This window comes from Pongo pygmaeus, chromosome 1, assembly GCF_028885625.2.
Source record: "Pongo pygmaeus isolate AG05252 chromosome 1, NHGRI_mPonPyg2-v2.0_pri, whole genome shotgun sequence".
NCBI lineage: Eukaryota > Metazoa > Chordata > Mammalia > Primates > Hominidae > Pongo > Pongo pygmaeus.
The window spans coordinates 33,427,501-33,454,471 of NC_072373.2; the positions used below are offsets into that span (position 1 = coordinate 33,427,501).

General features: G+C 34.4%; 1 protein-coding gene across 1 annotated transcript in view; it reads left to right on the plus strand.

Annotated features, from left to right (window-relative positions):
- Positions 1–26,971, plus strand: part of USH2A (usherin) — a 793,063-nt gene that overhangs the window by 451,952 nt on the left and 314,140 nt on the right. The gene's annotated exons all lie outside the window — the stretch shown is intronic.

The window sequence follows — 26,971 nt, forward strand, 5'->3', positions numbered from 1 at the left end:
AAATATGCCTCAATGAATAAACATATGGGAATGTCCTTTCACACTTTGCAAGTAAATTAGTATGATAAATTCCTTGAAATGAATTGCCAGGTCAAGGAAAAATGAATTTGTAACTTTGTAAGATATTGTGAAATTTCATTCCATAGAGACCATAAAATTTATATTCTCAGAAAAAGTATGAGGGTGCCTGTCTCCCCACAGTCTTGTCATCAGAGTGTTGTCAGACTTATCTTTGCCAATTTGGTATGTTAAAAACAGTAGCTATATGATATGTTAAAAACAGTAGCTATCTCACAGTATCTTGAGTATTTACTAGGAATTATTTGGAACTTATGAACATATTTTCATAAGTTTAAAAACTGTGTTTCTTTTTTTTGTGAATGCTTCATTTGTATCTTTTGCCCACATTTTTATGGAATTTAAGAAGCTCTTTATGTATCAGGAAAATCTGTTATATTAGTAGAAATTTTTCCCTTCATTATTGCTTTTTCCTAGCACTCTAATGCTTTCTTTTATAAAATATTTATATTCAGTTCATCTGAAATTTATACTGATATAATATGTCATGTATGGATCAAACCTTATTTTTTTCCCCAGAAAATTTTCCTTTCTCTCAAAACCATATACTGAATAATCCTTATTGTTCCCCACTGGCTTGAGTTGTCATCTGCAAGAGCTCCTAAATTTCCATCTTTATTAATAAATACATGTGGACATATCTGTACCTTTATTTACATTATCAAGGTATCTTAATGATTAAAACTGTAGAATATATTTTATTGCCTTGTAGATCTAGTCCTCTTCATTATTTTTATTTTATATAATTTCCTACTTATTATTTCCTATTTTTTTAAAACAATATTTATATATTTCTAATTTTACCCGAGAAGTCCTGATGCTGTTTTTATAAGGATGGAACAGAATTTACAGGTGACTTAGGTAGAATTAATATCTTTATAGTGTTGGGTTTTTCTGATCAATGACATCATTGTACTTTCTATTTTGTGTCTTTTGTGTCTCTCGCAAGAGCTCAAAGTTTTCTTCATATAGATCTTGCACATTTCTGTTGTGTATTCATTAATATTTTATAATTATATATGATTTAAGTAATTAGGATAATATGTACATTTTACATATTAACATTAAAATTAAATAACTGAAAAAAACTACTTTTAATAATTATATGTAGACGTCGTTCTCAGATACCTGTCTTCTGAAAGCCATGATTTCAAATGTTTATATCTGTCTATTAGATGATCGTTCATCTAACTTTTACAAACATTTGAAGTCTTTTTGCTGCTAAGATTATTGTCATTTTCTCTAAAATACAGGCATCTTACCAGGGGAAAATGATAATCTAATTAATTAGACTCTCAACTAGTTTGTGGTGTGTAAAATGGCAACAAAGTTTGGACCTGAAGAATCTCTGTCCTGACTGACTTCACAAACAAAAAAGCTAAGGCAGACAAACTTAGCCAAGTTATTCTCAAGTGCATGAAGCAGGAAAGAAACTAGATGGTGTGTGACAAGTGGAACAGAAATAATTAAGGGAAGATTTTGGTAACACTGGGTCTTTCTCTTTAATTATGGATGAGAATAAACTGAATATGGAAAAACTAAAGAGAATGACGGAGAGAGCACAAACGCATGTGAATGGCAAAAATGAACAGATCAACCAACCTACACTTGGTTATATTAGAATGTATTTTTGCCATTTGCTAACGTCCACCATAAAAGTAAGGATTAGCACTTTTCTGCGGGATTCTACCTGATTTGAAACATCTATTCAATTATGAGGAACATATGATCAACAAATTAGTTTTTCTAGGGTGTGCAAGTGCCATTTACTCACCTGGAATAAGTGCCTTGCTCAGTGACTCTCCAGGGTGCACCATTCACCTTGCACGGGTGAACAGTCAACTCCCAGTGATCACTTTACAACATCTTCAGTATTTTTTCACACATATGAATTAACTATCAATTTCAATTATAGATAACAGGTTTATAATCATTCCTTATGAAACACATTGAATATATAATTTTTAAAAAATCAAACAAATGTATAAGTTTGGCAATAAAAATTAAAATTTTATAGCATAGTAGTAGCAACTATTTATAAAATTATAAATTCTATTCCATTTATTTAACTGGTAGATGAAAGTATTGTGCCATGATAATTTAGGGTTACGTCATTATATTACAGAGCTTCAAAAGTATTCTCAGCTACAAATATAAAACAATCTAATTGTCAAGAAGAAAAATAAAAACTATGAAAAGATAAAGAAAATATTCTGAGATCCTATAGAATAATTTTTACAAATGGCAGCTTCTTTACTACTAGACTTCCCTTGGATTCTTCACACTGATCCTGTACTTAGTAGACAATGCCATGTCTTAGTACACATATCCTGCTTTTTTCTTAAGTGGTTATTGTGGAGTCCTCTGCAAATTGTTTAATTCTTCATTATCCTTCCTTTTGAATGAATTGGGAAGTGATCTTCATTGCTTGATATCCTGACAGATTGTTTTGTGTCAGAGTTTCTAAGGCAAAGCACCAGGGTGTGCTAATTGCTGAGTCCTTTGTGCACTGTTAACTCTCACCTGCTCTGAAAAACTGGATTGCAGCTTAGTTTTCATCTTCAAATGTCTCTTTCTCCTAATCCCCTATTTTGTGCTGTGCCACAGAATAAAGATATTTATTTGAAAAAGAGAGATATGAGTTACTGTGGGGGAAAAAAGAGGATAAATGAAAATGATCCTTAAGCATTAGCAAAGGGAAATGGCATTTTAGAAAAAAAAAGAAAAGCAAGGCAGATTGATCAGTTTTTAATGTTGAAACTGAATCATTTCATGGATCTCAGATAATTCTTTCTGAATGTGGAAAGGTACAACAAATAGGTTTTAGGTGACTTTTCCCAGAGTAAATATGTCTAACCCAAAATAAGTCCTCAAAAGTAAGGGTGGAAGGTAAGGACCAGGAAAGAAAGGAAATGGAAGATAGAACAATTTTTAAATTGTTAAATGCTCATGAAATGAGCATAATCAGATGCTTTTTATTTGCTTATAAGACCTGATGGTCCTGAAAAAAAGAAACCCAATTAGTATTTAAGAATGTTTTTAAAAAGGCAAATGAAAATTTGGAAAATACATCTGTTATCTCTTGGTGGTTGTATTATGAATGGTTTATCTTCCCATTTTTCCTTTTATATGTACTCAATTTAAAAACAATTCTATAATATATACATATTATTTTTGCAAAACATTAGAAAAAAATAGCTCACAAGAGCAGATGATTCAAGAGCAGAGTAATTTGGAGTAAGCACGGTGCTTCTGGCTCCAAGGAGATCCAGGTGGTGAGTCAGAAGTCCTAAGGTGGAAGCTTACAGAAAGAAGGGCATCTTCACATATTTCCAATGATTATTCAGGAAAAGTCTTTTGGTGACTTGTGGGATGTTAAATTTAACTTTCTTCTTACGTTTTGCCTGCATATGTTTTTCCAACAGTTGCTAGGGGTAATCAAACAAAAACACCAAGGATCTGCAAAACAGAAAAGAAAACTAAATAGGAGTGGTCAGAGAAATAAGGGAGCCTCTTTATACCTGAGACATAATGGTAGTGTTAGGGGAGGACTGAGGAATGGGAGATATGGTTTTTTTGAGGTTACATTATGGGGAACAGGAGGGGCATAAGGCTTTTACTGCAGTGGTAACATCTGGAAGGAGTGGGGCATGTTAAAGACCGATTAGGATATTTCCAGGTAGAAAAGATAGAGTATAAATGTGATGTCTCCCCATCCCCCATTCTCTGAGCCTAAACTTTTTCTTCTGTTATAATTGGAGTCCATATCTCATTTCAATATTGGTATCAAGTGTTTGCTCTTTGGGATAAATCCCCATCTAAAAACAAAAGAAATTAAAGGGGAACGGAAACTGCACAAATGCAGAAAGTATTTCATTGTTGATTTAAACTAGATGAATGCATATTTTTAACTACAGTTCCGAAAAATCCTAGCACCCAGAATAGGCTTACCTTCTCCCAGAATTGCCAGTTACCAGAAAGAGTGCTTTAGAATGTCAGTATATTCAAATGCTCTAAATCTCTAAAAAATCTTGAAAAACCAAAGAAATGCAGTCGATTTTTCAAGGTTACCCAGAGAAATCCAGTGTCCTTTTCACACACTCTGGTTCTCTGGATGCTTTTCTTCCCAGAATAAACTGTTTTATAAAAATTACAAGAGGGAAAAAAAGATACAGAAGCATTTATTTTCTTGAGAAGGTAAGGAAAATAATTATATGTGGGAACCTCTTAGACTTCCAAAGAGTCTGTAGGAAGGCTAATGCTGTTAGGAAAGGGACAGCTTTGTTTTATAGTCCCTGATATCTGTTTTTTAGTGTGGAGGGAAATGTGCGGTTTCAGAGCTGTGCTTGCAACCCATGCAGTATATCTGACACGCTGCCCTCTGGGAAAACCCGCCAGTGGGGAAATTGTTCCAGTGATGCAGTACAGCTTGTAACTTGGAATCCCGTCGGAGAACTTTGTAGTTGCTTGTCAGTCAGTGGGAAGATAAAAGAGGCAGCTTCTTTTCAAGCAATCTGAATTCATTTTCCCGTAATGAGTTAGAGGGTCAGGCAGCGGGAGTGAGTTCACCTGAGATCTTATAAAGTATATTTCCTGGTGGAAGAAAGAGAGGAGGAGAAAAGGGAACATAACGTCCACCACGCAGCTGTAGAACGGCGTAATGTGGCTTGTCGTTGGTCTATTTCTTTTTATGCCCACATATTCTGATTTCAGAGCATATATTTTTAGAAAGAAAAGTCAAAGAAAGTACACCTTTATCTCATTTAAAAATATAAAATGGAATCTGTGAAAATTGAAACCCAGTTAAAGTCTAAAGCAGCAGGTGATAGTATTTCATACACAAATACTCATCAAGCAACAACATGCTAAAGATACTGTACTATGCCTTATGACATTACATCATTATTAACCACACAATTTATTTTAGAGGCTTAGAAGAAATTAAATGAGTGTCATGATAAGGAGTTCTTTTAGTTACAGACAACAGCCCCAGACCTCTCTTTCTGACCATTTCAGATGTTATTTCTAAATTAGCACAAAAGATATTAGGAATAAAAGCTGTGGGAGAATGTTCTTATGGTTAAAGCAAGTATTAATATAAAAAACAGTGGGACTGTAGGGGAAATAGAGAAAATTATTCTGTTTCTATTTGTTTGGAAGCAAATGTCTCTTATGCAAAAAAGAAAGTATAGTTATTATATCTTTCTGTAAGGTTCCAACACATTTCTGGATGTATAAATACATACAAATCTAAACACTTGGGAAATCAAAAGGCATTTTTTCTGGACTACAAATCATGGCCATATTGTTAATGAAAATATAAACGGGCAATAATAAGATATATGTCATGTCGAATATTGAGCTGTAGAATGTATACGCACTGAATGTATTGACACTTCTGATTGTATATCATGTCATGGCCAATAAAGCTATAGAAATGTTTAATTAGGACATATTCTTCCACAAGAATGGAGTTAAGCATTAATTTATCAAACTTGTTTAAGACCTCATCTGTTCTCAACACTCACGCAGCAGCTTATTGAATTTGTGTCTGATATCTAATTGGCTATTTTCTTGACATAATGAACAAGTGCATACTCTATGCTGTTGTGTCTGTTGAGGCGGCGATGTAATGATGAAATGGAAATTGTAACCATGGGTTGTACACTGATTCAGGATATGCGGCCCACAGAGCCATGAGACGGCATGGGATTTCATTGTCCTCATGGCTTAACTTTATGTTTCAAACTCTGCAGAGCATCTCTGTGGCGGAATCTCTCCATTCTAACTCCTCATGAAAGGAGCCTGTTAGAAGCAAAATACAATCAGCAGATCACCCAGATGATGTACCTTTGGCTTTGGAAGGCTTTGCATAATTTAAAAAATAAAATAAAATTCTCCTGTTTAGAGAAATTTTTAAAGCATTTAAAAATACTCACACCATTTTCAAACCCATACCACAAATGATTTGGGGGATTTCTAATACATGCATGATAAAGTTCAACTGGTTACCTATAGTTGTGTACCACTGATATGCCTGTCTACTGTTGGCTTTTGCATGCTTTGTTGTGGCAAGGATTCAGTGCTTGTTGAATAAATAGTAATATTAGAATCAGTTTTTAGATTTTGGTAGACTGAACATATAGCCATTTTACCTAAGAGGTTCTCTGTAGGAAAGTGTCAGCTGTGAATTGATGTTAGAGGGAAACGGAAGAATGGATTACACAGAGAAATAGAAAAAAAATCTAGCCATCTGGGGCCAATGTCCTTCTCTAGCCTCTAAGACACACCCTAAAGCAAGGAATTCCCTTCTCTGATTCCTGAACTTCTCCTGTGGGAATCAAGGGATCAACTTCCTTGGATGGTGATGGGTCGTCATCATTATATAGAGTTATGAGGATTACAAACCATATGTTTGGCCCCTTAGAAAGTGATAATAGGTGACTCCTAAATCATAGTTCTATATACCAAGAACAGCCCACATCAAACATATTTCCCAAATTTTTGTGTGAAATTCTTCATAATCAATGTGTTACTTAATTATTAGTGTTGCAGAATCTAAGGAGTCTAGTGGGCTATTTATGAAAAAAAAAGTATATGGTTTTTAGAGAATTTGGATTCTTTATTTATAAATAGGGTTGCAAATAAAATTTATGTTTTTCCTTCTAGCAATATGCCTTTGGGAAGAAGCAAAGGGAGTTTTACACCCAAGAAGCAGAAACGAAAAATCATAGAATTAAATTAAGAAATTTATTCGTTTATTTGGACATTCATTCATTTGTTCATGTAGAAAGCATATATCTAGCTTGTTTTATGGAACAAGACAGAAACTAAATGACAGATGCTGGAGTTGAGTGGAGAAATTTTCTCTATCCAGAGTTGAATCATATGTTGTTTTATTGTGCTAAATTTATTAGCATTTAAATTTATATGAATGATGGTGCCTGTTTCTGGGATATTTATTCCTTCCCATTGTAAACCTATTTCTCCAAATCATCACTGTGCTAACTTAATCACTATGCTTTCAACATCTTAACTATTTAGAAAGTACTTAAATATCTGGCAAGCATGCTCTGTGTGCTGAAGGGGCTTGTGGTTTACAAGGGAAGCTAGAAATTACCCAAGTAATCATATAGAAATATAAAATTACAGACTTTAATAATTATTAAAGTAAAATTATATATAACTAAGATTTTCATAATAAGAAACAATATAAATTTGGAGGGTCAAGAAAGTTCTTTTGAGCTGATGACATTTAGGGTAACTGGAACATGACTAGACACCAACTCGGAAACTAGAAAGAGGATTCCAAAGTGAATGGCATTTGTAAAGGATGTGAGGAAGGTAAAATTGTGGATTTGAGGAAATGAAGGAAGGCCATTGTAGCTAGGATAGGGAATGAAGAAAAGAATGGCATAGATGAGACTAGAAAGGTAGACAGGAGCTACTTCATGCAGCAGACTGTTTTAAGGACTTTGGCATAAAGTAAAAGTATAGTTGCAATAATTACAAAAAATTTTCAAATTTTCAATTTTTTTTATTATTATTATACTGTAAGTTTTAGTGTACATGTGCACAATGTGCAGGTTAGTTACATATGTATACATGTGCCATGTTGGTGTGCTGCACCCATTAATTCGTCATTTAACATTAGGTATATCTTCTAATGCTATCCCTCCCCCATCCTCCCACCCCACAATAGGCCCCGGTGTGTGATGTTCCCCTTCCTGTGTCCATGTGTTCTCATTGTTCAATTCCCACCTATGAGTGAGAACATGCGGTGTTTGGTTTTTTGTCCTTGCGATAGTTTGCTGAGAATGATGGTTTCCACCTTCATCCATGTCCCTACAAAGGACATGAACTCATCATTTTTTATGGCTGCATAGTATTCCATGGTGTATATGTGCCACATTTTCTTAATCCAGTCTATCATTGTTGGACATTTGGGTTGGTTCCAAGTCTTCACTGTTGTGAATAGTGCCTCAATAAACATACGTGTGCATGTGTCTTTATAGCAGCATGATTTATAATCCTTTGGGTATATACCCAGTAATGGGATGGCTGGGTCAAATGGTATTTCTAGTTCTAGATCCCTGAGGAATCGCCACACTGATTTCCACAATGGTTGAACTAGTTTACAGTCCCACCAACAGTGTAAAAGTGTTCCTATTTCTCCACATCCTCTCCAGCACCTGTTGTTTCCTGACTTTTTAATGATCGCCATTCTAACTGGTGTGAGATGGTATCTCATTGTGGTTTTGATTTGCATTTCTCTGATGGCCAGTGATGATGAGCATTTTTTCATGTGTCTTTTGTCTGCATAAATGTCTTCTTTTGAGAAGTGTCTGTTCATATCCTTCACCCACTTTTTCATGGGGTTGTCTGTTTTTTTCTTGTAAATTTGTTGGAGTTCATTGTAGATTCTGGATATTAGCCCTTTGTCAGATGAGTAGATTGCAAATATTTTCTCCCATTCTGTAGGTTGCCTGTTCACTCTGATGGTAGTTTCTTTTGCTGTGCAGAAGCTCTTTAGTTTAATTAGACCCCATTTGTCAATTTTGGCTTTTGCTGCCATTGCTTTTGGTGTTTTAGACATGAAGTCTTTGTCCATGCCTATAACCTGAATGGTATTGCCTAGGTTTTCTTCTAGGGTTTTTATGGTTTTAGGTCTAGCATTTAAGTCTTTAATCCATGTTGAATTAATTTTTGTATAAGGTGTAAGGAAGGGATCCAGTTTCAGCTTTCTACATATGGCTAGCCAGTTTTCCCAGCACCATTTATTAAACAGGGAATCCTTTCCACATTTCTTGTTTTTGCCAGGTTTGTCATAGATCAGATAGTTGTAGATATGCGGCATTATTTCTGAGGGCTCTGTTCCATTCCATTGGTCTATATCTCTGTTTTGGTACCAGTACCATGCTGTTTTGGTTACTGTAGCCTTGTAGTCTAGTTTGAAGTCAGGTAGTGTGATGCCTCCAGCTTTGTTCTTTTGGCTTAGAATTGACTTGGCAGTGTGGGCTCTATTTTTGGTTCCATATGAACTTTAAAGTAGTTTTTTCCAATTCTGTGAATAAAATCATTTGTAGCTTGATGGGGATGGCATTGAATCTATAAATTACCTTGGGCAGTTGGCCATTTTCACGATATTGATTCTTCCTACCCATGAGCATGGAATGTTCTTCCATTTGTTTGTATCCTCTTTTATTTCATTGAGCAGTGGTTTGTAGTTCTCCTTGAAGAGGTCCTTCACGTCCCTTGTAAGTTGGATTCCTAAGTATTTTATTCTCTTTGAAGCAATTATGAATGGGATTTCACTCATGATTTGGCTCTCTGTCTATTATTGGTGTATAAGAATGCTTGTGATTTTTGCAAAGATACTCCTTGAGAAGAGCAACTCCAAGACACGTAATTGTCAGATTCACCAAAGTTGAAATAAAGGAAAAAATGTTAAGGGCAGCCAGAGAGAAAGGTCGGGTTACCCACAAAGGGAAGCCCATCAGACTAACAGCTGATCTGTCAGCAGAAACTCTACAAGCCAGAACAGAGTGGGGGCCAATATTCAACATTCTTAAAGAAAAGAAGTTTCAACCCAGAATTTCATATCCAGCCAAACTAAGCTTCGCAAGTGAAGGAGAAATAAAATCCTTTACAGACAAGCAAATGCTGAGAGATTTTGTCACCACCAGGCCTGCCCTAAAAGAGCTCCTGAAGGAAGCACTCAACATGGAAAGGAACAACCGGTACCAGCCACTGCAAAGACATGCCAAATTGTAAAGACCATCAAGGCTAGGAAGAAACTGCATCAACTAACGAGCAAAATAACTAGCTAACATCATAATGACAGGATCAAATTCACACATAACAATATTAACCTTAAATGTAAATGGGCTAAATGCTCCAATTAAAAGACACAGACTGGCAAATTGGATAAAGAGTCAAGACCCATCAGTGTGCTGTATTCAGGAAACCCATCTCATGTGCAGACACACACATAGGCTCAAAATAAAGGGATGGAGGAAGATCTACCAAGCAAATGGAAAACTGAAAAAGGCAGGGGTTGCAATCCTAGTCTCTGATAAAACAGACTTTAAACCAACAAAGATCAAAAGAGACAAAGAAGGCCATTACATAATGGTAAAGGGATCAATTCAACAAGAAGAGCTAACTATCCTAAATATATATGCACCCAATACAGGAGCACCCAGATTCATAAAGCAAGTCCTTAGAGACCTACAAAGAGACTTAGATTCCCACACAATAATAATGGGATAATTTAACACCCCACTGTCAACATTAGACAGATCAACGAGACAGAAAGTTAACAAGGATATCCAGGAATTAAACTCAGCTCTGCACCAAGCAGACCTAATAGACATCTACAGAACTCTCCACCCCAAATCAACAGAATATACATCCTCTTCAGCACCACACCACACCTATTCCAAAACTGACCACATAGTTGGAAGTAAAGCACTCCTCAGCAAATGTAAAAGAATAGAAATTATAACAAACTGTCCCTCAGACCACAGTGCAATCAAACTAGAACTCAGGATTAAGAAACTCACTCGAAACCACTCAACTACATGGAAACTGAACAACCTGCTCCTGAATGACTACTGGGTACATAACGAAATGAAGGCAGAAATAAAGATGTTCTTTGAAACCAATGAGAACAAAGACACAACATACCAGAATCTCTGGGACACATTCAAAGCAGTGTGTAGAGGGAAATTTATAGCACTGGATGCCCACAAGAGAAAGCAGGAAAGATCTAAAATTGACACCCTAACATCACAATTAAAAGAACTAGAGAAGCAAGAGCAAACACATTCAAAAGCAGAAGGCAAGAAATAACTAAGATCAGAGCAGAACTGAAGGAGATAGAGACACAAAAAACCCTTCAAAAAATCAATGAATCCAGGAGCTGGTTTTTTGAAAAGATCAACAAAATTAATAGAACACTAGCAAGACTAATAAAGAAGAAAAGAGAGAAGAATCAAATAGACGCAATAAATTTTCAATTGTTACACAGATGAATATTAGTTACATTTAGTAGCTAAAGGCTTAGATGGGAGTGTCCTTTTTCTTCAGAGACGGTTTTGTTAAAATGGTACCAGTTAGACCAGGTGCAAGGGCTCATGCCTGTACCCAGCAGTTTGGGAGGCTAAGGCGGGTGGATCACGAAGTCAGGAGTTCAAGACCAGCCTGTCCAAGATGGTGAAACCCCATTTCTACTAAAAATACAAAAAAAAAAAAAATTAGCCAGACATGGTGGTAGGAGCCTGTAATCCCAGCTACTCGACAGGCTGAGGCAGAGAATTGCTTGAACCCAGGAGGTGGAGACTGCAGTGAGCCAAGATCATGCCATTGCACTCCAGCCTGGGTGACAGAGTGAGACTCTGTCTCAGAAAAAAAAAAAAAAAAAGTTAGCAATTATAAATGTGTTATTGGCTTACAGTCGTTTTTTCTATGGAGGTATACATATGTGTATTCATGTGTTTGCATATTTAATGTATTGAGATCTTACTACAAACATATCATACTTTACACATTTAACATTATATCATGAATGTTTCTTGTATTACACACAAAAAACTCGTAACAAGTATTTAATATTCAATAGGTACTTAATATACTATAGTATAGATGTGCCAATATGTATTTATCAATTCCTTATTGTTGGATATTTAGGTTTTTTATTCTTACTATTTGAAAGAATATTTATTGTTAACACATACTTCTACATTTTTCCTTAATATGTATAACAACAAAGGAATTGCTAAATTAAAGGTTGAGTATATTTTTAAAGACATTTGATATGCATGGCAAAATGCTTTCAAAAAAATTACATCATTTCACATGGCTTCTAATAGTATACAAATGTGTTCATCTGTCTGTAATTATATGAATTTGATAGATAAAAATGGTAGGTTGCTTTAATTTGCATTTCTTTTATTCCTATTGAGACCAAACATTTTCCATAAGTTCTTTTCCTATTTGTTTTTCTTCCTTTTTTTGTCTGCTCACACACTTTGCCCAGAATATTTTAGAAGTTTTAAAATTTGTTTTGGTATTTATGGCAGCTAAAATATTATAGATAGTAATTCTTAGTCGTTACAATTTTAAATATTTTATCTGATTTATCTTTTTGGTCTTTTTATGAGGTTTATGATGTAGTACTTCAGATTTTTGATAATTAAATCTTTGCTAATTTATTTTTATAAAAAATATTTTCTCCATCTAGAGTTGAAACATATGTTGCTTTATCTTGCTAAATTTATCAGACTTAAATTTGTATACATGATGCTGCCTGTTTCTGAGCTATTTATTTCTTCTCCTTATACCTGTTTCTATTCTGATTGAATTGTGGTGCTTTCAACATCTTAATTATTTAGAAAATACCTTTGTATCTTATGGGTAAAGTTATTATTTTCTCCCTTCAGGTTATTATTCATTTCTGTTAAAAGGTCTTAGTTCTTTTCATATGCATATTCTTCTAATTGAACATTAGATTGAGTTGAAAAAATGACAGCAGTATTTTTAATGGAGTCTCCTTCTTATACATTAATTCTTCTGCAACTTACATCTTAAAATACTGCTCATCAGGAAATGTGTTATTGTTCCATTTACTTAAGCAGCTTATATCTCCAGTAAAGTTTTGTTATTTTCCCCATAAAGACCTCACATTTTTTGTTAGGGTTATTCCAGGTATTTTTACTTTTGTGATTATGTTAATTCATTTTTATTATACTATTACAAAAATCTCTGGTATTACATCAGTGTTTTTGAAACATGCCATTTTTATTCAATACTTTAAAAATATTTATAAATCTCTGAGTTAGCAATTTCTCCAGCTCCAGGAAGACAGAAAATACACAGATCTGTACACTCAAAGAACGTGAGTCCAGCCCACTCAGTCATATGAATTTAGCTGGATATAACACATTAACAGACAGGATAGACATTTTTACTTTGAACAGAAAGAGCTATAATTCACGTTCTGTGTCACAGATACAATCCATACACTATGGTTTCTTTAAATAAGCCGTGACCAATTTTTTTTAGTAATTATTTGCTTCCAGTAATTCATGTGAGATTATTTAAATAAGCTTATGATGTAAATATAAGAGGTTTCAAATATTCCTATCCATTGAGAACCTCAGAAATTATCCTTATTGAAATTTTTAGAAAAAAATTAGATAGGTGCACAGGAAAATCCTTATAAAATTATGTCCCTGACAGAGTTTATATGTATAATAAAAATCAAGAGGGTGGGTGTTTCTAAATATTCAACTATATGGATTGAAGGCATTGTGGTAAATCCATTACAAAGATTATACTGTATATTTGTTGATGAGAAAATATATATTCTTACAGCTATAAAACAATGAGCATCATAAAATTCTATAATTGCAATATATGACAGTAGATCACATATATATAGATGTATGTACATACATAGATGTGTGTGTGTATATATATATATATCTGAACAAATATGAAGGACACACACCAAAATATACCAAAATATGAACAACAATGATTATCTTCACATTTTAGGTAATTTCAGCTTTTCTCTTTATGGTTGCTGATATAGCCTTAACATTTACAATAAAAAAAAATTCTTTTATAGTTAGACAAAGAAGAAATATATGAAGCCAAAAGAGGAAAACATGGGGGAAGGAAGGACTTTATATCATGTTTCATCTCACAGCAAAACTATTGGAAGCATTTCAGAAACAAAAGACCTTCAAACTTCAAACTCTAATAAGAAATTGGGAACAAAAATCTTGAGTTTGTTATACAAGAGATGTTAAAAACCTTGGGCCTCAGTTTCTTTCAGAATCCCAGCAATTACAATTATTATTTATTATCGCCTTTTGCTTGAATCTCTTTAGCTAAAAGTGGTTTACTTCCACTTTTCCCTAATAATTTATGTCTTTATGATAATAGATTTTCTTATTATCTTTCTGATTTGTACCTGTTTCCTATTTAATGATTTACTCTGTATGGCATACATGCCAAAGTTATCATGCTAGAAAAATTATTATGCTATAATAATTATGGTACCATCAAACTGAATTAAATTATGTTTCATTGTAAATAGTAAAATGTATTAATTTTTTAAAAAGCCTTTTTATGCCAGTGGAGATAAAGTTACTTTTATGTACTTTCATTAAACACAATGACAGTATAAGCCAAACTGATAACAAATCAACGCATTCCTTCTTGTAACACTCCTAAGTTGTTCTGAAATCAGCTTTCTTAGGACTATGAATTCAATGCAATGTATTGAACAGAATCTGTGCATTCTGTGAATAAAAGTTTCACCTCCATCTCTTGTGAGTATAGGTAGGCAGATCTTTGAACAATGAGGTTTTCTTCCATTGATTTAAAATGAAAATGAACCTGGATTTTAAATGTGCATTCTAATTGTCCCTTTAGCACATCAGAACAGCACTGCCTAATAGAAATATAATGTGAGCTACATATATAATTTTGAATTTTCTAAAATGCACATTTTTAAAAAGTAAAATGAAACAGTTAAAACTAATTTAGTAGGGCTTGGTGCGGTGGCTTACACCTGTGATCCCAGCATTTTGGGAGGCCGAGGGTGGCAGACCACCTGAGGTCAGGAGTTTGAGACCAGTCTGGGTGACATGGCAAAACCCCGTCTCTACTAAAAATACAAAAATTAGCCAGGAGTGGTGGCGCATGCCTGTAGTCTCTCAGCTACTCAGGAGGCTGAGGTGGGAGAATCACTTGAACGTGAGAGGCAGAGTTTGCAGTGAGCCAAGATCACACCACTGCACTCCAGTCTGGGCGACAGAGTGACTTAGTCTCAAAAAAAAAAAAAAAAAAAAAAAAAAAGTAGTATACCTTATGTAATACAATCTATATAAAATATCATTATTTTAACATGTAATTAAAACCTAAAAGTTAACGAGATAATACATTATTTTTTCTACCAAATCTATGTCTGTATTTTACACTTATAGGATATTTCAATTTAGATTTTTTATCAGATATATTCAATCTGCAATTAGATGTCATAAGTTCTCAGCTGAGAAAGTAGATCCACATACCAAATTGTTTCAAATGTATTTAAAAGTTTTCCAGTAACTGAATCAATGATCAATTTTTAATTTAAATTCATTAAAATCAAATTAGAAATTCAGCTCCTCAGCCATACTAGCCACATTTCAAGTGCTCAATAGGCATATGTGGATAGGGGCTATTGTATTGGACAGCAAAGGTTTAGAACACATGTATAAGAGGTTAACACAGAGGAAAAGCTAAAAGTTAAATCAATGCCAAACTATTGGGAATGTTTTGTCTACTGGGTTTCAAGAAATAATGACGTGACTGATATTTTTCTTATTGAATCAGCTGCGTGGCTGGTTGGCTCAATTGATAGAGTCAAACAGTTGCTGGGTTTTATAAACAAATCATCTCCTTTTTTATTTGGTCCTCCAATTTTCTTAAGGCAAATATTTGTGCCAAATTATGCCAAAGTCTGTCTCTCCTGAATATCCCTGTTATTCTTGAATATTGTTGAGTGTCCCATGAATATAATTGTTAAATGCTAAGTTTTGAGTTAAAACCAAGAACACCTATATTGAGAAAAAAATTAAATGTAGTTAATGTTGTACCACTATGTTTTGTTCTAGCTTCTCAACTGTCTTATAAGTCATGTAAATAAGCACAATAAACATCTACTGAGTGATTCTGTAATAGTTTGGATCTATAGGTCCATCATTTGTGATGACACATAGAAGTTGGCCCAGGAAAGCTAAAAGCATGTCATATGTCAAACAATGCCTTCCATCAAGTTTAGAGCAGCATTTCTTCCCCAGCATTACAACTTCGTGTAATGGCACTTGGCAGTATTGGCATTTCTGGTATGACTTCTTTTGGCTAGTTCAGCATTCTTAAAAAATAAATAGTTTTTCACCCTGTGATTGAAAGGGTTAAATAGTACCAATTCATTACACTCACAAAAGGATTTATTTTGTTCTCATAAATCAGTTTTATTCCACATTTTTATTATTCCCTTGGGTGAGCTACTCCAATTGAAATCAATACAAGTGCAAGTGAGACAATCAATCTCGATATTTGATTATGGATTGGAGATCCCCAGGTACGCTTTTTAGCCAGTTTCTTTCTGATCATCTCCCCCAAAGAACTGAATATTTTTATTGACATCTATGAGTTATGAACATGTTTAGAAAGAAGATAATAATCTTCATTTGCATACTGACAATGGAAGCCCCACAAATGAACAAGGATTAAAAAATAAAGACTTAAAATATGTAGCTATAACATCATCAACAAACTCTTCAAATTTCTCAATATTTTTCTTAAGATGTAGTCATGTTTTAAAATAACTTTATTCTTTCTTTTAAAAAAAGACCTGTTAATACAACTGGTGGCTACAAACCACATTCTTAGGGTGCTATTAGGTAAATGATTATTTTTCATGACAAAGATCTTATTTATTTTCACATGCTTGTTTCAGAGCTGACCCATATCAACTGGTCTAGGTTAATAATAAGAAAACAGTTAAGGTGAATAAAATGCCTTTGAAGGTATCCAGGCTAGGTCTTTTCATTTCTATAATTGTCCAGGCTGGAAAGCCACCAACTGGGGGATTTAAAAGAGAAAAACAGCTCAACTTTAAATTAGAGAGCAAAATTGATTAAGTTGTTCCTCAATGAGGCCAACATTTATATATTAAACTTTCTTTGCTTTACAAACAAATTTATATCTTATGATCCTTTACGTATCGAATGCTTATTTCGGGACTCATGGTACCATATTATTGTTCTCTTGCTTCTGACTCTAGCCACCTGTTCTAGGTTCTTAAGCAAAATTTTTGAAAAGGCACAATTAAACCATTCAGTAATTCATTATTTGATACTTAGAATAAGGCAATTATTTGATGCATTTATCTAATCATATTCTTAAAATAAATTTCAAGGTAATATTAACACTGCATTTGTTACTTTCAGCAAACATTTTAGCCTTATTTAGCCACTTACTTATTTTCACTAGAATCCATAGGAAGGGGGTGTTTCATGTTTTGGACAAATTACCTACCACTGATTTTTTTTTCAGGAAGACATATGACCTTGAATGTTGTAAAAAGGTATTTTAGAAGGAGTTAAAATAGTAAACCCATATTTCTTTCATTCAGGCACCATTAATTACTCTTCAGTTACTCTTATTAAGCCTTTAGAACAGCAGCTATATAAGCTATATAAGCCAGGCACTTGGATTTCCATTGGCAAACTTCCTAGGCATGTGGAATTAGGGAACTATCTAGAACTTATTTTTGTCCAGCTTCATTTCCTTTTCAGTAATTTGCATTTATTAATGCTGAATAATGAAAGATAGTCAAAGCATTAATGAAGGTATGGTGCAGTGATGTAACAAAGGGCTATATCAACAAAATATTCTTTCCACATGCTTTGTTCCACTCTTTAAAAAAAAAATATTTACTCTAGAGAATCATTCTAGAAACTGGAAATTGCTCCCTTTATTCAGGAAGGCAGTATATTTTTTTAAAAGTTAGCTTCTTTAATTGTTTAATTCAGAGGTTGGCAAATCTTTTCTATAAAGGGACAGAAAGTAAACACTTTAGACTTTGGAGGCAATATGGTCCCTGCCATAATTACTCAATTCTGCAGTTATATCATGAAAATTCCTAGAAAGATAATTACTTTTGTTCTAATAAGCCTTTATTTACAAAAATAGGCAGCTGGCCAAATTTGGCTTGTAGATTATAGTTTGTGGGCCCCTGTTTTATTATAACTTGTTTATAAATTAAAATGCAATTTACATACTTTCCTTGGATATTTCAATCCTCTCATGATTCATTTGATTTTGCAAAAAATATGAATGCTAATTTAAAAATCTACGTAATACAGAAAAACAACATCCACTAAAATCCCACTACCAATGGTAGTGAACATTATTTTAGAGCTTTCTCAATTCATGGGTGATTCTTGGTAGCAAACAACAGAAACAAATTTGGTTAATTCAGGCAGAGATGAATTATATTAAAGGAATTCAACAGTTCAAAAAGTTGTCAGGAAAGCTGGAGAGTCAGACTTGCGCAGAACCACAAATAACATTGACCCAGACGAGCTTGTGCCTTCTTAGGACACCCTAACTGGCACCATCACCATTCAGCTGCCTTGGAAAATTATCACTCTGCTTCTGGATTCTCAACAATTTTAGAGGCATCTTGAATAATCCTTAGTTGACTGTGAGCCGTTGTTTCACTGGAGCAAGCTTTGTAGTCCCCAGGTGAAAGCAATGCAACTGACTGGCAATCCCATGGTCTTACCTCATGAACTTCAGCTGTCCTTTCATTTACAAAAAAAGAGAAAATTAAGTTATATTTCTAATCATTTCTTTCTACATACCTATTATCTTCTCCCTGATTGTTATAATTTCTTGATCTTTTTACTTATGCATTAATTATGATTATCTCAAGGCTTTTCATCACACCATTGATTTAGATTTTAGCTCTATCTATTCTGTTCCTGGCTTTTTCTAACTTGCTTATTAAATACTTAATGCATTTTTTAATTTCCAGATTGTTTCTCTGTCTCTGCAATATCATTTTATCATGTTATAGGGAATATATGTCATTTTTTCCCAAACTGCATGGTTATTTTGTCTTTTTATGTTAGAATCCTTTCTCTTTAGCTGTATGTACAATACTCGATATATTATTTTTTTCTTCAACCTCATCTTGCTTATGCATTGTATGGGCAGCTCTGTCCAGATTTTGCACTGGTTCTGAGCTTGGTCTACTTCCTTTCCTTTCTGGTGCTAGTTAATCTTCTTTTGACCTAAACTTTGAGCACTAGGTGTTGCTAGAGGGTGCGAAGATGCACTGGGCAGAATTCTGGGGAATCCAGATTTTCTATCTCCTCTGAGATCCTATTATATAGCTTTTGTGGCAGCACTTGCTCCATTTATTCATATGCATCTCCCACTCCTGGGAACACCAGCTTTTTCCCCCAACTCAGCACAGTGCTTGGCAGGATGGCCAGCCCCGATTTCTCTTCCTGTCTCTGCAGACTCTACTCAGTTCATTTCTCTACATATTGGAGAGGAGATTTTTGGCTTATACTCCTTCCTCTGGGAACAAAGTTAGGATCTGTGCTATACTAAGAAAGAATTTACCATCTCTTTCTTCTTTTAGGTTTCAAAATTCATGTCAGTCATTCTTTTTTCCTTTTCCTTTATACATTTGTACCTGGAGAATTTTCAACTGAAATTGTTAATGTTATTGTTTTCATAGTTTGTTTCCATTCTGCCAGGTATTTTGGAAAGACAATTGTGTGGTACTACTTAATTTAGAAGCTGTGGAAGTTCACAATTTGTCCAAAATCTCTTTCTAGCAAGGTGATTCATATATACAGTTCAGAGACTAACAGGGAGACTGTAAGGTGGCATCTGACTTTCCCCACCTCCTGGTGTTCATGTCCTTGTTTACTCTCCTTCCCTTGGGTGTCTTCAAAACCTGTGACTTGCTTCTCACCAGTAGAACATAGCAAAGGTGACAGCATGCCACCTCCATAAGATTGTAACCTATCTTGCTAGGATACTCCCTCTTTTTGATACACCAAGTGGTCATGCTGGGGAGGCCCATATGGGAAGAAATGAGGGTGAGATCCAGGCAACACAAAACTAGTAACTGAGAGCAGCCTTGAGCCAACAGCTGGAAAAAACTGAGACCCTCAGTCTCGACAGCCTACAACAAATTGAAAGCTACCAACAACCACCTGAGCTTGCAAGAGATCCTTCCTCATTGGAGCCTTCAGATGGGACTTCAGTCCTGGCCAACACCTTGACTGCAGTCTTTTGAGACCCTGAGCACAGGACCCAGTTAGCCGTGCCAGACTCCTGACTCACAGAAACTATGAGACTATAAATGTATGTTGCTAAGTTTGTGGTGGTACCATGACACATTGATAGGTAACTAACACGGGAACACCTGACTGTGCGACTGTAGCAAATGAAACAGGTAGAATTCAACAGCAAAACATGATATCATTCTCATCCAGATCCCCCAAGTCATTGCTCTTCTTTTACAGAGGAACTGTCTCAAGTATATATATTCTAGTAGTTAGAAGAAAATGTTAAACATGTCATTAAACAAAGAATGGACAATAGGCTTTGTCTGGGATCAACAATGGTTGTCAAATTACTCATCTGATCCTAGTAGCACCACAGGCTCAGCATGTTCAACATGGTTAGTAAGGCTCTACCAGAACTTTAAAAGGAAACACATTTTGGTGATAAAATAGTTGTAGTCATGTCCAGTGTTTAGTGTGGAAGCTGGAGACCACTTTCTGTGGGAGTATATTTGTTCAAATAACTTTAAGCTGATTGAGATAACGGCATCAGTTCATTCAGTTGGAAAAAAGTTTGCCCAAATGGCAAAAAAAATAAGTCAAAGTGGAAAAAAAAAACCCTGACATTTCAGAGCATAACATGGTTAGTGAAAATAGACCATACTTCTACAATTTACGATAGTCACAGTACATCTCTGAATTTACTCTCTCTCTTTCTGTGTGTGTTTATATACATATAATATAGTGAACTATACTGAATTTTATATACCATAGTGAACTTTATATATAAAATGTATAATATACATGCATATATACATGTATCTTTCATTTTTTTGACTATTTTTAGAGCAGTTTTAGGATTACAGAAATATTAAGCATAAGGTACAGAGATTTTTGTCTATCCTTTATGCATTATAATTCCTTTCTGATGTTCATAAAATGAGATGGATTTAGGAAAATCTGACTGTGGTACATAGAGAAAGTTTGATGGGGAAAAATAGAACATGCTTCAACAAACTTTAAAAAATAATTTGCAATATTTAGAACAGTAATTGTGCCTACACGTTAAAAAAAGATCAAGAGAACAAAACATAAAGATTCTCAATATCTATAGAGTTGTTATTGCTCTTGTATGGGCACAACCAGGACAAATGTGTCTGAAGCGTCTTTTGGTGAGTTGATAAAATAGCGCATGTATTTATTCCCTGCACTACAGTTGTCATGCTAGAGGAATGACCAATTTAAAGAGGAGTCAAAGAAGTACAGCTTTGACTAGATGACAACTAATTAAAATCACTATTACAGTAATTACAGTAATGTAAGAAATATGATGCATTAATCGAGCGCCGTCCTCAGAAGGTCTTAGTGGTTCATAGGCTATTTATTTCTCTTTCAAAACATTCTGTGGAGAAGACAGCTTTGCAGGCATATGTCTATAAATATTTTATACATTGTCAAAAACTTAAGGCCAGGAATAGATTTCTTTCACCATATATTAATTACAAAATAAACAAATACTCAGCACCTTTCAGATTCCTACCAACATGAGATCTATCAGAAAAATGGAATTTGGAAGAAACACTTGCTTTTTGGTTAAAATAATTTAAAATAATATTTTTAGAAGGAATAAATAAATGTAACTTAAATATTAATACAGGCTATATAGAGCGACCTGAAATTCTTGGCTCACAGTAAAGGCTGATTTTGCCAGTTTACCTTGATCACAATTCAGTGTCTTCTGATTTTGGTATTGGCAGAATTTCGTGATAGTGAGATGGAACTGAACAACTCTAAAATTGAGACCCTAATACCAGAAAAATATAGTATTTCTTTGTACAGCAAGAAGTGGGAAAAAATAGTTAATACCTTTTCTACCTTAAGGTATAATTGGATTCAGAAAAAGACTAACTTAAAGCAGGACCAGGCCTGACATATAAAATCCTCACAAGGTAACAAGAATCAGTTTGGTTTGTTCGCTGTCATTTCTCATTATAATCTTTGTCATGAGAATGGATTCATGTTGTGCCATTTTCTGTTCTTGTTACAATCTTTGTCACATGAATAAGATATCAGAATGTTAATGCCTGGCATACAGTATTGCGTGTGTGATGATACTGTACAGGACTACGCTGACCTTTGCAATATTATGTATTCTGATTGGTTGTTCATGTCACCTCTTTCCCACAAGTTAATAAGGCTGTAAAAAGGAGAGAACTGAAATGGCCAGCCAGTCAAATTATAGAATATTGAAAAGGTCAGAGCAGTACAGCACAGAGTAAAAAAAAATTATGGAATATATGGTGCATTAAAATTCTTGTGACAATGATTATAACAAGAATAGGAAAGGATACCCATTTATGTTATTTCAATCTAGAAAACCCCATAGGATGGTATTCTCAGGACAGCAATCATTTACGCATCCCTGAGTCATACATGTGAAAATATCCATTTATGCTGTTTTTCCTTAAAAATAATTGCATAGATTTTCTACTATTCAACAACAAAAAAAAAGAGCATTGAAAATAAGATTTTCATCTTAGAAAAGGGGCATTAATATTGTTAACATTTCAGTTAAGACTTTATATTTGAGACTAAAGAAAAGGTTTTTTTATAAGTAAAATCTGTTGTTCATATGAGATTTATTTGGTCTATTTTTTCATGTAACACTTTTCTTTGAAATAAAATAGGAGAGTAGGACTGAATGAATTAACCTCTTTCAATACCCTTTAGAATGTGAGATAGATTGAAAGAGCAGTTAGGAGTTTATGTAGAAATTCTACATGATCTATACAAAACTTATTTTATCTTTATGATGTGTGCTGTTGGCCAATACACAAAAAATCTTTTCTTCCTCTGCATCTTCAGTGGGAAGATAGTGACAGAGAGAAAGAGGTATAATACTTAAATCAGAAACCCTGATGTTACTGTTCTTAAGTGTGCAATAATCAGTTATTTTTAAAATTGTTTTTATGCATATTTTAAATTTTCTTATAGAACAACTTCATTGGATTTTGTAGTCTATAAGGAGACATCTGTTTTAAACCTTAGCTTTACACTTATTTCACTGATAGAGTAAACATGTTATAGTCCAAAGCTAGTCCAAAGCTAGTGACCCAAGCACCCTATGCTCTGATGCTCATCCAGTAGGCCTGGGGTAGAATTCAGATATGTGAATGTTTATGAGATACCCCCACGTGATTTTGATGTAGGTTGTACCTGGAACATTGGTATTGGCAACCTCATTTTGCAAAGAGCTAAGTGAGACCTCCAGTTAAAGCCAATGGCTCAGACCAAGTCACAGAGGGTGGAGGAGGGCAGCTCAGCTTCAAATCACAGTGCTTGGGTTGGGGCGAGGCAGGCAGTGGGGAGTTGCGGTTCCAGAACACAGAAGCTTAAAAGGTTTTGCACCATCCACTTATACTCACAAATAGGGTCAGATTGGAGGGCCAACCAGACAGGAATGGTCGCCTGCGATAGGACATGCTTATCACTTTCACATTTTCAAGCTTGATTTTTGAGGCTGAACCAACGAGGCTGCATTTTCCAGCCCACCGAAAGCCCAGTTTATGCAGTGAAAAGTGGCAAAGCACAACCATCTCAAGAGGAGGAACCTGAGGACATGCATTTTAAAAATCTACCCCTCTCCCCCATATTGAGGAGCCCAAATTCCTAAAGTTCAAAGGAAGAAAGGAAAGACAGTGAGAGTGAAATGGAGGAAGAGCTAAAATCTGTGGATCCTGCTTTGGTTTTGAATCTGGAAATTTTTGAGCTTCACTGAGGGCTGAAATCCTGTCAGTTACTCTAGGTCTGTGAACTGAACTGTATGTTTGCAGGGGTGAGAGAACATTAGACTCACTCAGCTGCATAGTTCCTGGAGATGTACAAGTTCTTTTTTGAGCTGAGCAAAATGGTTATGTAATTGCATACTTCTCATAATTATTGAGTAATTATATACTTCTTATAATTACTGAGTAATCATTGTTCTATAACTAGAACTTAATGTTACAACTAATTATATAATTACCATGTATTAATGTTGTTATCTAGGAAGCTTAGAATAAAGTGCTACTTATATATTTCCCCCTGCCATGCCAGGGGAAACACTATTTCAAAGCAAGCAATAGTGTTTGTTTTACAGCTCAAAATTTCCTTAAAAAACAAACAAGCAAAATGCAATGGAAAAAACTTCACCAATATTATACTCATACACATTTACTCATTGATTTTGTATTTGTCCCCGGCTGAAAATTTGTAAAATTATGTTCTCATGGCTTAATTTTAGAATTTCCATTGTTGCTTTTATAAGACCTGCACAGTTATGCTACTTGAGAGTCAATTGAATATCTGCTTGAGTCTATAGGACAAGCTGACCTTTTTAAAAGTTTACAATTGAGCATATAATGACAGCAGAAATACTTCCAAGGAGCTCAATATCATGGGGACAGGAGTAGATCTTCCCGTGCTGACCGTGTAATTGTTCTTAGGCAATGGTTAGGATGGTCACATTTAATCTTAACCAGGTTTCTTGAGTGCAGGAGTTATGTCTTACGTACTTGGGGCATGTTCTCATCAGTGCCTAGCAAAGCCTTCTCCTTGCATGCAGTTGGAGCTCAATAATCTTCAGTAGAAGCAAGCTGACTAGTTGTAAAGAACCTAGGAAAGCTAAAATGGCATAAATTGGAAATGTCTTTTTAGTGCATAATGAAATTACCAAACGCTGCTTTGTAGGTTTCATAACATCTTGCTAATATCTGTTACACATATAGAGGAGTGCATTATCTACTTACATTTTAGGACCTTGAAATCATTCTTTAAGCTATGAATATTCTTTATCTGACTTTACTGAAAGTGAATAGAAATGATCATTGTCATGTTTTAGCCCACAAGCACTGTTTATTTCTTTAGAAATAAACTACTTATTTGGATGTGCCAATTTTGGGTCCAGAGTAATAAATTATATTATGTCACTAGGGCTCTCTTCTGCTCATGGAAAAAACTCCTGAGTATTTTGTAACCGTAGATTTTTCAGTGACTTCCTCCATCCCCGAATTGTTATAAGTATCTTTTTAAGTAATCTTTTGTATGTTTTCACAATTTGCTGGACCTACCCACATTTCATGAAAATAGTCAAGTAATAACCAGGTATCAGACCCTCTTTTGCATTATTTGATCTTCATTAATTTCAGTTTGAAATATAATCTGAGGGGACAATGGCACATTGGTAGTCGATGAGATTAGTGCTGCTTTATTCATTGAAAAACCTTAGAATTTTGATTAATAATACATTGTTAGGTTGGAAGGGGTACAGAATAAGTAGGTAATTGCTACTGAGAAAATGAAATACAGGGTACAAAATTCTTAATCACTTGCTAGTTCTAAATGGCTAGAATGTATCAGTTGTATGGATTACAACAAAAACAATAACATCATTCCTAGCTGTTGTTTGTGAGCAACTATTATGTGCTGGATATGATAAAGAAATAATCTCACTTAATTTTCACAATAACACTGCAATATAAATACTGTATTATTCCCAGTTCACAGATGAAGAACCAGACATTCAGAAATATTAAGTAAATTAGCAAAGAGCACATTGCTAAAGAATACAAGAACAAGTTCAAATGCAGGACTTTTTGACAACCAAATTTATGTTCTTTCCTTTGCACTATACTTTGCTACTAAACTGTGTAAAATATAATGTTTTTGTAAATATTGTAAACCTTGCATTTTGTATACTATACAATGCAAGATCACTTTTAGTATGATGCCATCTTTTACTTTTTAAGCATTTGTTCAATAAAGATTATGTCAGTATCTGGAGATCTTGCGAGTATGCTTGTTCTTCCCTTTGAAGCTCAATATCATGTGTTTTTTAATTCATTTCTCTATATCTGCAGAATTTGTGTGTGAAAGATTGAATGTACATATAATAAAAAGTGGTTGTATATAGAAAGAAGATTATTTGAAGTAAATATTGGTGCTCTTTTAGATAAAAAGTCTCACTCTGTCACCCAATCTGGAGTGCAGTGACACAATTATAGTTCACTGTAATCTCAAATTTGTGGGTTCAAGTGATTCTCCTACCTCAGCCTCCTGACTAGCTAAAACTACAGGCTCATACCATCATGACCAGATAATTTTTAATTTTAATTTTTTTTTTTTTTTGGAGATGAGGTCTTGCTATGTTGCCCAGCCTGGGTGGTACTCTTAATCATTCATTTTTATGTTTTTTAAGAGTTATTGTATGATTTCTAAAAGTGACAAACATTAAGCAGCATTTAAAAAAATTGTCTCATAAATTTTTCAGGAAAGCATCTTATATAGAAAAGTGTTACAATTTTCATTTGTAGCCCTTTTCTTATTTTAACCCTAATTGTTTACTCTTAACCTGAAATTTAACCTAATGCTGTAAGAGAGAGAGATAAAACACTGTTACTAGGCAGCAGTATTTTCCTGCATTTTGGACTGATGAGATTTAAGAATGGGTTTGCTAAAGCTTTGGAAGGACAGTGGTGGTGGGACCAGGGTGAGGATGTATTGAAAGTGATTCTTTTATATAGCTAGGTAGCTTCTGCATTTTCTCATAAAGCTAAAAATATTAGATCTTCTGATCAAAGTGGACACATAGTACCTCCCATCCCCAGTTGCTTTTCAAGATATTCTGACTAATTATAATATAAAGGGGCATTAGATAGAAAGAAATCCACCCATATTTCAAGCAAAGTGAACAGAAAACACCTCAGTTTGTGAAATATACAATATCTGACAAATATGTCTGAGTATAATATGTATATCCAGAACGATTCTATTTGAGGAATAATGTGTTATTTCTTCCTGTCTGCACATCCAAAAAAATTCAGGGATTTTTATTGGAAAAAAAAAACTCAAAAAAGTATAAACAACTCATCAAGTAATCAATTTCTACATTTGTGCAATATTTTTACTTATATGCTTGATACTTGTGATATGGCTTTATCCTACAGTTATCTAAGAATATTCATCAAATTATTTCGATTGCC